Source organism: Schistocerca nitens, chromosome 12, assembly GCF_023898315.1.
Source record: "Schistocerca nitens isolate TAMUIC-IGC-003100 chromosome 12, iqSchNite1.1, whole genome shotgun sequence".
Lineage (NCBI taxonomy): Eukaryota > Metazoa > Arthropoda > Insecta > Orthoptera > Acrididae > Schistocerca > Schistocerca nitens.
In genome coordinates, this window is record NC_064625.1 from 87,816,305 (window position 1) to 87,831,039 (window position 14,735).

General features: G+C 41.9%; 1 protein-coding gene across 1 annotated transcript in view; it reads right to left on the reverse strand.

Annotated features, from left to right (window-relative positions):
• LOC126214924 (slit homolog 1 protein-like) overlaps positions 1-14,735 on the reverse strand; it is a 136,561-nt gene that overhangs the window by 34,420 nt on the left and 87,406 nt on the right. The gene's annotated exons all lie outside the window — the stretch shown is intronic.

Sequence of the window (14,735 nt, forward strand, 5' to 3'; positions counted from 1 at the left end):
CAATTTGGTTTTTTAACCCAAACATGTTTCACTGCAGTGCAGAATCTTCAGTGGGCTTTTTTTATTTTTCATCTGTTAAAGATAAATATTGTTCTATACTGTTTGTATAAATTTATCTATCAGTTTTTAAATCGTAGTTACAGACATTTGAAAAACACCCCTTTTTACCACATGGTGTGGTTTTTCTGATGTGTTTTGTTTCTACAGTGACTGTTTTGCTTCATAGTTTGTCATCTGCAACCACTTATACCTTAAAAGTAGATAAACTGTTTAGGCCAAAAATTACGATTTGAAAATTTTTGTTTCTATACCTGAAATTATTTAATTCTGTGTGTGTGTGTGTGTGTGTATTTACGTAATGTTTCACTTACATTTTCTTTTTCTTCATCTTCATGGGTCTCAAACACTATATATTGAGTTACAACTGTCACTGATTCTCTGTTTACCAGCTGTAAAAACAAACATGGTGGGCAGTGGAACAGTTGAAGGTGTAGAAACAAGATGACTGACAGTGGAACAGTTGAAGGTGTTCCTGGCGGTTGTTCCGAATCTTTCAGAGGCGTCTATGATATTTTTTGGTGTGTCTCTAAGTGTATGTGTGTGTGTGTGTGTGTGTCTGTGTGTGTGTGTGTGTGTGTGTGTGTGTGTGTGTGTGTTTATGTCTGTGTATGTGTGTGTGTTCTTACACCTTCAACCGTTCTACTGCCCACCATGTTTGTTTTTACAGCTGGTAAACAGTGAAATAGTGACAGTTGTAACACAATATATAGTGTTTGAGACCCATGAAGATGAAGAAAAAGAAAATGTACTGAAACATTAAGTAAATAGACACACACACACAGAGACACAGAATTAAATAATTTCAGGCATAGAAATAACAATTTTCCATTCGTAATTTTTGGGCTAAACAGTTTATCTACTTTAAGGTATAAGTGGCTGCAGATGACAAACTGTGGAGCAAAACAGTAACTGTACAAACACAACACATCAGAAAAACCACACCATGTGGTAAAAAGGTGTGAATTTCATAATTTACGTGTTTTTCAAATATCTGTAATTACGATTTAAAAACTAATACTTACATTTATACAAACAGTATAGAACAATGATTATATTTAACAGATGAAAAATAAAAGCCCACTGAAGATGCTGCACCGCAGTGAAACATGTTTGGGTTAAAAAACAAAATTGTGTTTTGCTAAAGGCGGACTCTATCCAAAAACATATGTATTGTTAAAGCAAACACGGAAAAAAGGGCTTCAACCCCTAGATGATCATTCCAAAACACTAATTGTGGAAATATCATCTGTTCAACAACAGTTTAGCTATGTAAATGAAAAAAAAAATACAGAACATACACTTATTGTATTGGGATGGGAAAAGATTCGGGATCTGTTAGATGTTCAGTTTGGCATTAGGCAAAGCAAAGGCACCAGATAGCCATTTCGGATGTTGGTCTTGATAATGGCGGCTAGACGGAAATTTATTTGCTCTGACTCGATCGTTCGTTCATGAGCGATATAATGTGTGCCTGTTTTTTATTCAAAACTGGATGTACTGCACTCTGTTATAAAAAGGTTAAAGTGAAATTACTATTGGGAACAGCGCGTCTCATTGCACGCATTTACCTAAAGACAAATCTAACTGACGTGCACTGGGCGGCTAATTAAATCAAACTGTTCTTAAAAAACACTAGCGGAATCAAACTGTAGACTGCCCAAAAATTGAAAAACTGAAGTAACATAGCAACACTATGAAGAACATATTGTTCACTGGCCCATTAAAAATCTGAATTAGAAACAAAACGCTTAGAATTAGCGCAGCGTAAACGTAAGATGAGAAACGAATGAACCAACGAAGTAAGAAAAGAACCTCACCTGACGAAGTGCAACATAATCAGCAACACTATGAAGAACATATTGTTCACTGGCCCATTAAAAATCTGAATTACAAACAAAACGCTTAGAATTAGCGCAGCGTAAACGTAAGATGAGAAACGAATGAACCAACGAAGTAAGAAAAGAACCTCACCTGACGAAGTGCAACTTAATCAGCAGCAACGAATGAACCAACGAAGTAAGAAAAGAACCTCACCTGACGAAGTGCAACATAATCAGCAACACTATGAAGAACATATTGTTCACTGGCCCATTAAAAATCTGAATTACAAACAAAACGCTTAGAATTAGCGCAGCGTAAACGTAAGATGAGAAACGAATGAACCAACGAAGTAAGAAAAGAACCTCACCTGACGAAGTGCAACTTAATCAGCAGCAACAGCTCAGCATGAAGAAATCGCGCCAGCTGAAATATGCTAAACTATAACTAAACAACTGCGGGAAAGATTGGGGTGATTTTCTCATACTAAAACGTACTTGAAACGAAAAAGTAATCCGTTCATTATAATGACAATGCTGTGTTTGAAGTCTTATTTGACAAGAACATAAAACTTACAGGATACCAAAAACTTTACTTTCTTTAAAAAAGTCTTACAAGGCAATGCTTTTACAACTATGCAACTTCTTAATTTTTTTATTTTATTTATTTATTTATTTATTTATTTATTTATTTATTTTTGCTTGGGTAGGCACGAGTTACATTTTATGTTTATACAACGCAATACAAACAGAAATCTTTCATGCCTCACTGTGAGCTTCAGGAATGTCGTACGTGTACGTGTACCATCTGGCTCCCCGTGTTCTTTTATATTTACATGTTGACCTTTCTTAATACCTATAAAAAAATAAAACGCTGAATAGTGCAATAATTTCACATCTATCCGTAACTTTGTAGTCACTTCTACATTTGTAGTTTGTTTTAATATAGTATATTGATTAGTATTGGGTACTATCACGTTTATAATACCTGTTTCAGAAAGCTTGAAGAACCGATCAGTTTCATTAGAAATATTGCGTGAATATCCTGTGAGACCGGGTAAACTTTTATAACACTTTTGTGCCTAGTTTTTTTGTTTTAGATGCCGGTTTTTACTCCATTTTGAAACTCTGTCTTTTTTTTTAAGAAAATGTCATTTTCTGAACTTCTTTCTTCCCCACTCTCTCTTTCATTTCCTGTCCGGATTTAGTAGATAAAGTGAAAATGGCGAATATGCTCAAAATTTGCAGAAAGTATAACACGAACGGGTGCACGTTTTTCTTGTGAAACGATGCGATCCTGAGGTTCTGAGTCGTAGAGGCAGGGTAGAGGAAAGGAGGCTTGGAGGGAGCGCCAGGTGAACAAATACTAAGAGCTATCACCATGTCGCAAGGGTCTGCGTTACGCTACAGCACTACTACACTCCTGTAAATGGAAAAAAGAACACATTGACACCGGTGTGTCAGACCCACCATACTTGCTCCGGACACTGCGAGAGGGCTGTACAAGCAATGATCACACGCACGGCACAGCGGACACACCAGGAACCGCGGTGTTGGCCGTCGAATGGCGCTAGCTGCGCAGCATTTGTGCACCGCCGCCGTCAGTGTCAGCCAGTTTGCCGTGGCATACGGAGCTCCATCGCAGTCTTTAACACTGGTAGCATGCCGCGACAGCGTGGACGTGAAACGTATGTGCAGTTGACGGACTTTGAGCGAGGGCGTATAGTGGGCATGCGGGAGGGCGGGTGGACGTACCGCCGAATTGCTCAACACGTGGGGCGTGAGGTCTCCACAGTACATCGATGTTGTCGCCAGTGGTCGGCGGAAGGTGCACGGGCACCGTCGACCTGGGACCGGACCGCAGCGACGCACGGATGCACGCCAAGACCGTAGGATCCTATGCAGTGCCGTTGGGGACCGCACCGCCACTTCCCAGCAAATTAGGGACACTGTTGCTCTTGGGGTATCGGCGAGGACCATTCGCAACCGTCTCCATGAAGCTGGGCTACGGTCCCGCACACCGTTAGGCCGTCTTCCGCTCACGCCCCAACATCGTGCAGCCCGCCTCGTGTCGCGGCAGGCGTGAATGGAGGGACGAATGGAGACGTGTCGTCTTCAGCGATGAGAGTCGCTTCTGCCTTGGTGCCAATGATGGTCGTATGCGTGTTTGGCGCCGTGCAGGTGAGCGCCACAATCAGGACTGCATACGACCGAGGCACACAGGGCCAACACCCGGCATCATGGTGTGGGGAGCGATCTCCTACACGGGCCGTACACCACTGGTGATCGTCGAGGGGACACTGAATAGTGCACGGTACATCCAAACCGTCATCGAACCCATCGTTCTACCATTCCTAGACCGGCAAGGGAACTTGCTGTTCCAATAGGACAATGCACGTCCGCATGTATCCCGTGCCACCCAACATGCTCTACAAGGTGTAAGTCAACTACCCTGGCCAGCAAGGTCTCCGGATCTGTCCCCCATTGAGCATGTTTGGGACTGGATGAAGCGTCGTCTCACGCGGTCTGCACATCCAGCACGAACGTTGGTCCAACTGAGGCGCCAGGTGGAAATGGCATGGCAAGCCGTTCCACAGGACTACATCCAGCATCTCTACGACCGTCTCCATGGGAGAATAGCAGCCTGCATTGCTGCGAAAGGTGGATATACACTGTACTAGTGCCGACATTGTGCATGCTCTGTTGCCTGTGTCTATGTGCCTGTGGTTCTGTCAGTGTGATCATGTGATGTATCTGACCCCAGGAATGTGTCAATAAAGTTTCCCCTTCCTGGGACAATGAATTCACGGTGTTCTTATTTCAATTTCCAGGAGTGTAAATTCGGCAATGGCGCTGAGGTTGACTGAACGAAGGCATTTGACACCGTCCCGCACTGCCGTTTAGTGGAAAAAGTACGAACTTATCGAGGATCGGAGCTGATTTTCGACTGGATTGAAGACTTCCTTGCAGACAGAACTCAACAAGTCGCTCTTAACGGAACAAAATCGACAGATGTAATTTCCGGCTTACCCCATGGGAGTGTGATAGGATTTACTGTTTGCAACAGGTAAATAAATGATCTAGTGGAAAGCGTCACATGCCCTTTAAGGCTGTTTCCAGATGACGCAGTTGTCTAAAACAAAGAAGCAACACCAGAACGTAGTAACGATTTGCAGAATAATCTCCAGAGAACTGATGAATGGTGCAGGCTCCGGCAGTTGACCCTGAACTTACATAAATGTAACATGTTGCGCATACGCAGGAAAAGACATCCATTACTGTACAGCTACACTGTTGATGACAAACCGCTGGAAACAGTATCGCGGAGTAACTATCCAATTGGACCTTAAGTGGAATGACCAAGTAAAACAAATAGTGGGAAAAGCATGTGCCAGGCAGATTCATACGTAGAATCTTACGGAAATGTAACTCATACATGAAGGAAGTGGCTTATATCTCTGGCATCCATATCAGGTAGGACTAATATAAGAGATAAAGCAGATCCAAAGAAGAGCGGTGCGTTTCGTCACGGAATAGTTTGGCCGGCGGGAGAGCGTTACAGGAATGCTCAACAGACTCTGTTGGCAAACGTTACAAGAATGGCGTTGTGTAGCACGCAGAGATTTACGATTATAATGAGAGAGCGCGTTCCAGGAAGAGTAGGACAACATAGTATTTACCCCCTATGAACCAACGACCTTGCCGTTGGTGGGGAGGCTTGCGTGCCTCAGCGATACAGATGGCCGTACCGTAGGTGCAACCACAACGGAGGGGTATCTGTTGAGAGGCCAGACAAACATGTGGTTCCTGAAGGGGGGCAGCAGCCTTTTCAGTAGTTGCAGGGGCAACAGTCTGGATGATTGACTGATCTGGCCTGGTAACATTAACCAAAACGGCCTTGCTGTGCTGGTACTGCGAAAGGCTGAAAGCAAGGGGAAACTACAGCCGTAATTTTTCCCGAGGACATGCAGCTTTACTGTATGGTTAAATGATGATGGCGTCCTCTTGGGTAAAATATTCCGGAGGTAAAATAGTCCCCCATTCGGATCTCCGGGCGGGAACTACTCAAGAGGACGTCGTTATCAGGAGAAAGAAAACTGGCATTCTACGGATCGGAGCGTGGAATGTCAGATCACTTAATCGGGCAGGTAGGTTAGAAAATTTAAAAAGGGAAATGGATAGGTTAAAGTTAGATATAGTGGGAATTACTAAAGTTCGGTGGCAGGAGGAACAAGACTTTTGGTCAGGTGATTACAGGGTTATAAATACAAAATCAAATAGGGGTAATGCAGGAGTTGGTTTAATAATGAATAAAAAAATACGAGTGCGGGTTAGCTACTACAAACAGCATAGTGAACGCATTATTGTGGCCAAGATAGACACAAAGCCCATGCCTACTACAGTAGTACAAGTTTATATGCCAACTAGCTCTGCAGATGATGAAGAAATTGATGAAATGTATGACGAGATAAAAGAAATTATTCAGGTAGTGAAGGGAGACGAAAATTTAATAGTCATGGGTGACTGGAATTCAAGCGTAGGAAAAGGGAGAGAAGGAAACATAGTAGGTGAATATGGATTGGGGGGAAGAAATGAAAGAGGAAGCCGCCTTGTAGAATTTTGCACAGAGCATAACTTAATCATAGCTAACACTTCGTTCAAGAATCATAAAAGAAGGTTGTATACCTGGAAGAATCCTGGAGATACTAAAAGGTATCAGATAGATTATATAATGGTAAGACAGAGATTTAGGAACCAGGTCTTAAATTGTAAGACATTTCCAGTGGCAGATGTGGATTTTGACCACAATCTATTGGTTATGAACTGCAGATTGAAACTGAAGAAACTGCAAAAAGGTGGGAATTTAAGGAGATGGGACCTGGATAAACTGAAAGAACCAGAGGCTGTACAGAGTTTCAGGGAGAGCATTAAGGAACAATTGACAAGAATGGGGGAAAGAAATACAGTAGGAGAAGAATGGGTAGCTTTGAGGGATGAAGTGGTGAAGGCAGCAGAGGATCAAGTAGGTAAAAAGACGAGGGCTAATAGAAATCCCTGGGTAACAGAAGAAATATTGAATTTAATTGATGAAAGGAGAAAATATAAAAATGCAGTAAATGAAGCAGGCAAAAAGGAATACAAACGTCTCAAAAATGAGATCGACAGGAAGTGCAAAATGGCTAAGCAGGGATGGCTAGAGGACAAATGTAAGGATGTAGAGGCTTGTCTCACTAGGGGTAAGATAGATACTGCCTACAGGAAAATTAAAGAGACCTTTGGAGAGAAGAGAACCACTTGTATGAATATCAAGTACTCAGATGGCAACCCAGTTCTAAGCAAAGAAGGGAAGGCAGAAAGGTGGAAAGAGTACATAGAGGGTCTATACAAGGGCGATGTACTTGGGGACAATATTATGGAAATGGAAGAGGATGTAGATGAAGATGAAATGGGAGATAAGATACTGCGTGAAGAGTTTGACAGAGCACTGAAAGACCTGAGTCGAAACAAGGCCCCGGGAGTAGACAACATTCCATTAGAACTACTGATGGCCTTGGGAGAGCTAGTCATGACAAAACTCTACCATTTGGTGAGCAAGATCTGTGAGACAGGCGAAATACCCACAGACCTCAAGAAGACTATAATAATTCCAATCCCAAAGAAAGCAGGTGTTGACAGATGTGAAAATTACCAAACTATCAGTTTAATAAGCCACAGCTGCAAAATACTAACGTGAATTCTTTACAGACGAATGGAAAAACTGGTAGAAGCGGACCTCGGAGATGATCAGTTTGGATTCCGTAGAAATGTTGGAACACGTGAGGCAATACTAACCTTACGACTTATCTTTGAAGAAAGATTAAGAAAAGGCAAACCTACGTTTCTAGCATTTGTAGACTTAGAGAAAGCTTTTGACAATGTTAACTGGAATACTCTCAAATTCTGAAGGTGGCAGGGGTAAAATACAGGGAGCGAAAGGCTATTTACAATTTGTACAGAAACCAGATGGCAGTTATAGGAGTCGAGGGGCATGAAAGGGAAGCAGTGGTTGGGAAAGGAGTGGGACAGGGTTGTAGCCTCTCCCCGATGTTATTCAATCTGTATATTGAGCAAGCAGTAAAGGAAACAAAAGAAAAATTCGGAGTAGGTATTAAAATTCATGGAGAAGAAGTAAAAACTTTGAGGTTCGCCGATGACATTGTAATTCTGTCAGAGACAGCAAAGGACTTGGAAGAGCAGTTGAACGGAATGTACAGTGTCTTGCAAGGAGGATATAAGATGACCATCAACAAAAGCAAAACGAGGATGATGGAATGTAGTAGAATTACATCGGGTGATGCTGAGGGGATTAGATTAGGAAATGAGACACTTAAAGTAGTAAAGGAGTTTTGCTATTTAGGGAGCAAAATAACTGATGATGGTCGAAGTAGAGAGGATATAAAATGTAGACTGGCAATGGCAAGGAAATCGTTTCTGAAGAAGAGTAATTTGTTAACATCGAGTATAGATTTAAGTGTCAGGAAGTCGTTTCTGAAAGTATTTGTATGGAGTGTAGCCATGTATGGAAGTGAAACATGGACGATAACCAGTTTGGAGAAGAAGAGAATAGAAGCTTTTTAAATGTGGTGCTACAGAAGAATGCTGAAGATAAGGTGGGTAGATCACGTAACTAATGAGGAGGTATTGAATAGGATTGGGGAGAAGAGAAGTTTGTGGCACAACTTGACTAGAAGAAGGGATCGGTTGGTAGGACATGTTTTGAGGCATCAAGGGATCACTAATTTAGCATTGGAGGGCAGCGTGGAGGGTAAAAATCGTAGATGGAGACCAAGGGATGAATACACTAAGCAGATTCAGAAGGATGTAGGTTGCAGTAGGTACTGGGAGATGAAGAAGCTTGCACAGGATAGAGTAGCATGGAGAGCTGCATCAAACCAGTCTCTGGACTGAAGACCACAACAACAACGACAACGCCTCGCGTAATGAACAAGACGAGAAAATTCGATAAATTAAAGTCAGTTCAGAGGCTTACCGACAATCATTCTTCCAAGGCGCTATTCGCGACTGGAACAGGGTTGGAGGGTATGATGTATCATCCAGCGTAACTTGCTGTGGCAGTGCGAGAGAGAGAGAGAGAGAGAGAGATATTGTTTATTACTCTGTGGCAGTCAGCGCTCACATAATTATTCTTAGGATACAGAGCTTTTGTTCTTCTTAAGAGTAAATTTGATGAGAGGAGAGCCATTCTTGTGATGTAAAAATCGCCGCCATTGCGAGTTTTTGATTCATATTGTAAAATATATGTGTATATGGAAGGAAATCAGTTAATAGAACAATAAAATATTGTTCATTTCAAGAAGGTACGTGTTATTATACACGCAGCGTATACTTATATTGTGATTTACTAATAAACACGAGCTTGAGAACAGTTCCGACGGGAGCGTTCAGTTCTAGTGAAATAGTTCAATGTTTTCTACGGAAAAGAAGTCACTTCATGGATCATTCAAGTCCACAATAGTACCTGGACATTTCTCAGAACTGAAAGCAATCTGATTGCTATGCAAAAGAGCCACGAAGAATATTTCTCCGTACTTTGGTTACCACTTTCAGCTCAACACGGTATCTGCAGCATCTGGAGCAGATTCCCACAACAGCGGAAGCGTGTAATCGCTATCAGTTTCACACATCGCCCTGTGTACGCTGTATGTATTTACCCACAGCAGTGAACATACAGCTACTCACACACATAGAAAGACAATACAAGGTGGTATGGGAAACATTTCAGTATAAAGGCCCTGTAGAGCTAAACAGTAATTAGCCTAATAGTAGTAGTAGTAGCAGTAAAATAATTTTCTTTTTTTCAAAGCAGTCTTTATAAGGGCTCAGTTAGTGGTACAAAAAGTACCCTCCACCACACACAATTAAGTTTCTTTCGCAGTATCGTGTAGACGCACATGAATGGTGTACTCAATACTCCAGCACGCGCGCTACAAAGTTGAGAGCTTGGAAGTTTCAACAGAAATTACTCTATGACCTTCAATGGATAATTAAATTGTGTTGCATAGTCAACGACACTATTATTAACGTGTTCCGCCAACTGTTCACAGCAGATGTGCTGCCTAAGTAAAGTGTGTGAGTTGTCACCAACAGTTGAAGCTAGGGTCTAGGAACTGCTCATTACTAGCAAATACAGATTTTTGTACTGGGCGAGGAGTGATTTTGTAGTTCAATACATTTAGCATACAGTAGCGAGCACAGCCTTCACAGACAGCACTGTATGTTCAGTAAACGGGGAGATCTTACCTTCAAGTTGATGCAGACGTCCCGCAGCCGCAAGTCTGCATCCGGCAGGGAGCGCAGGCACAATAAGGAGAGGCAAGAATGTTTTCGTCAGAGAAGCTGACGACTTCGGTAACGACCGAGGGATGTGGCAGTGGAAGCTATTAGCGGGTGTTCACGTGTGCGTCGATGGACGCACTCCAGGTCATTGCTATTTACACCGTAAAAATAGCCACTGCAAAAGCCTTATGTTATAAAGAAAGACTTTTGTAGGCCTTTCTAGAAAAAGAACAAATAAGGCATTACAATAGAACAGTGAAGATAAAAATTTCCGTATAGAGCAAAATCTCTAGCGTTAAACAATAGTTTGGATAAATGAGAAATACTAAAAAGGCGAATTCAATAAGGAAGATATCAACCTCACGAAAAACTATGAAAACTGGAAATTGTTCCAAGTAACCGGTGACATTTATCGAAACTTGGAAAACAAATCAAAGGAATAAGAATAATGAGACTAGTATTTTTCGAACATCTATATCGAATCCAGGACGGTAGATTATCTAAATAATCTTAGAATATTTGTAGGATAAGAAGCCAACAATAAGCTGGATCTGCAAAGTAAAAATGAATTTAGAAACAAAAATTAAAGTTGAAGAAACAACCACAGAAAAGGATTTTGGGAAAGATTACGGAATACGGTAAGTTTCCAAGGTAGGAAAGTGAAAAAAAAAAACAACAATCTGGTCTGAAGTTATCAGAAGACAGGAACAAAACGTAGCGAACAGATGAATGGGTAACTTAATTGGCCCATCTGACTAAAAAAAATTGAAATCATCGTGTCAGAAAACTTTCATAATACACTACTGGCCATTTAAAATTGCTACACCAACAAGAAATGCAGATGATAAACGGGTATTCATTGGACAAATATATTATACTAGAACTGACATGTGATTACATTTTCACGCAATTTGGGTGCATAGATCCTGAGAAATCAATACCCACAACAACCACCTCTGGCCGTAATAACGGCCTTGATACGCCTGGGCATTGAGTCAAACAGAGCTTGTATGGCGTGTACAGGTACAGCTGCCCATGCAGCTTCAGCACGATACCACAGTTCATCAAGAGTAGTGACTGGCGTATTGTGACGAGCCAGTTGCTCGGCCGCCATTGACCAGACGTTCTCAATTGGTGAGAGATCTGGAGAATGTGCGGGCCAGGGCAGCATTCGAACGTTTTCTGTATCCAGAAAGGTCCGTACAGGACCTACAACATGCGTTCGTGCATTATCCTGCTGAAATATAGGGTTTCGCAGGGATCGAATGAAGGGTAGAGCCACGGGTCGTAACACATATGAAATGTAACGTCCACTGCTCAAAGAGCCGTCATTGCGAACAAGAGGTGACGGAAACGTGATGGTACACATTTCTCCTCTTTACACGAGGCATCACAACAACGTTTCACCAGGCAACGCCTGTCAACTTGAAAGGGTACAGTACCGCCCGACATTGAAAATAGGTACAACATTTTTCGTTATTCTTGTCAGAACAACATATTTTTTCTAATAATAACTCAATTTCAATTAACACAGTGAACCCGGATACCAGTGTGGGAAAGAATGACAATTTATTTATTTAATTGATCACATGTGCACTCCCACAAAATAAATCCCTACATCCAGTTTGGTGAGATCTGTGAAATGAATGAATGTATGGTCGTCTACTAACCGCAGATAGTGAATGTGAATATGTGATCATCTTTGAGACGGTACTTGGGTCACCTTTGGTGGGACCAAAGAGATGAAATTTACCTGAGCTTTGAGCGCCTGAAATGTGGCTGACCAATACAGTAGCAAGGTGCTCCCCCACTTCGGCAGAGGTGCGAGATGGCCTGAAGAACGGCCATGTTTCAGCACTCTGCCGCTGGATCTAGTGTTGGTAAGACTTGTCTTAGGCATGCCCTGTAAGGACAAAAGAGTGGAGACATGGCATGCATGTGAAATACTTAAGAGTACTCTTCTACTTAAGAGTAGTTTAGAATAATAATTTCTCTGTTTCAGAAACTTTTGTGGGGAAAATTAAATGTCAGGCAGGTAATATTAAGGGGATCGTAGTAATCTTCGGAAGTGACCAACGGTCAGAATGAAACCACGTGTAGCAATAAGTTGAAATACTTCCGAGTGCTTAAGTTAAGCTGAATTACTGGCATGTGTACTATAAGTTGGAAATATTTAAGAAATGGCGTGTGCAGGACTTGAAATTGGAGACGAGTACTTCCACGTGGTGAGTACTGTGTGAGTCTCAATCTGTGTGTGAGACAAAGGATAAAGAGAAGTACTCGTCCATGGTATCAGTTGAGGACTCGCGTGTGTGATGAATACGTTCTTAATATTACTTTGCGTGATATGATTCCGTGTGACGCTAGATTCAAACTATAATACTCTGAGATAGAAGCAAGGTGAGTCAGCCGTCTATCCAGCAACGCCACTTGGCTTGCATTGCACAGGAAGACGTGCATATATCCTCCAGAGTTCGTAGTAGGAAAGAAAAGTTACGAAGTGGGGCAGTGTCGTGTGCAACTGGGATGAATTTTAATTGAAGTGGGAAAGCTGAAAGTGATGTGATTATAATGTTGTGACTTTTCCTTTTGTTGTATTCCGTGTTGCAGTGTGGTGTATGTCATGTAGTTTAAGTATGTGTGGTTTGCATGGGAGAGTAGCAAGGTAGTTTCAGAGGTAGTGGGTTATGCATGTTCCTTTTGTACCGCTCGGTGTGCTGGAAAGTTTCGTGATAATGGTTGTGAGCGTCGAAGTGTGAGATATAGCAAAAGATCCACCATCCTATCCAGAAAGTGCACTGTAGCATTAAATAATTACGAGACCATAAAAATAGAGAATCACCAATGTAAAGCCATGCCCACTGGGCGGAATTTCTCATGTGTTATTGTTGTAGGTTATAGAATTTATCGGAATAAATAAGATAGTGAAAAGAAAAAGATTGGTGGCCTTTTCCTTCGAATAGTGTGTTGCCATGATACCCAGAATTTATAATGTGTGCGCCATTCATATGCAGTGCGATGGCCACGTGTTGATCAAAGCCGTTGAATAAGAACGAAATTGTGGTATTGCCAGTGCGTAGTGAACAGTCAGAGTTCTGTAAATTACTGATAGTCAGATGTGCGTTTCCGTTGCGTAATATTCATACAGGAGGATAATTTGTAACTTGATTGTGAGTACGAGAGTTCATGTTACTCGATAAATAAGAATGAATCCACTCGCTTCGCAGACCACTCATCTTGCAGGCCTGACTGCTTGATGCCACAGTATGAGTAAGGCATGTGGGTGCCTCTCAAACTGCTGTTTGTGTATGAGAAATCGGTTGGAAACTTTCCTCATGTCAGCATGTTGTAGGTGACGCCTGTAATTGAATGCTCCGAAAAGCTAATTATCTGCATATCATAGCATCTTCTTCCTGTTGTTATCTTCGTGGTGTAGCAATTTGAATGGTCAGTAGTGTAATAATAGTAATAACATTGCTCAACGGGCGGTTGGAAGTCTCAAGTCTTTCACTCTGCCGGCTTGTATGTCTCCAGCCCACCTGGGAAAGGGACAGAAGTTTAACTGTCATTCTGAACCACGTGTCGTTCCTATCGAAACTTCCCTGAGATTTTAAAGGCAGACTGATAATTTCGTGGTGGCGCTGGGATTCGATTTCGTGGCCTTCCGGTATCCAGGCACGCGTCCTGTCACCAGATCACCAGGCCCAGCAATTTTGTGATGCGACGGTAGTTGTCCTTACAATATTCAGCGAAAATGTACTTCCCTTATCACACACTGCGTTTGATTTTCTGCACCTCGTGCTGATGGAATTTGGGCCAATGTTACTCTGCGTCACACCTAATTCAAAGTTGTAGGTGTTGAGTATGTTTCTTACAGAGCTGGTTTTCCGTTCATTTTACCAGCGGCTAAATCGGAGCTTCCATCTAATGTGGTTACCTCCAGTTTTCTGTCGAAGGAGGAGGTGATGAAACGTGTAAAGTGTACGCCTGACGAAAGAGGGAGGACGAATATTGACACTGTGTGTGCTCTGGTATATTTATATTTTACGTGGCATACAGAGAAGCAAGAAGTGAGTTAACGAGCATTTCGCAATCACTTAAGTATATGGCCGAAAGAGTCAGCCTTCAGGAATTGTGAAACGAACCCTGTCGTCCAGGACCGGATGCCTCAAAGGGCGCAGATTCACCACGAGATGGGGAAACTCACAGCCGGCTATTGTCTATTGAGGCCTAAGCGCTGTACTGTGCGAGTGAGACAGACGAGAACCTACGTCATAGGGAAACCCAGTAGACGTAGGAGTGTTAAATATGGCGGACCTAAGATCGGCCGTAAAAGGAAACATTTATGAAAACTATTTAATTCTGTAGTAATGCAGGGAATCAAGCCACAGTAATTTTAATCTGCCATCCTCCATAAATTTTAATGGTAATCCCAATATAACCTGAATACTGTTCGTGTCTATAATAGTTTATTATTTATTGTTAAAGGGAATTTAACAAGTTTTGTAACAAAACATGAAT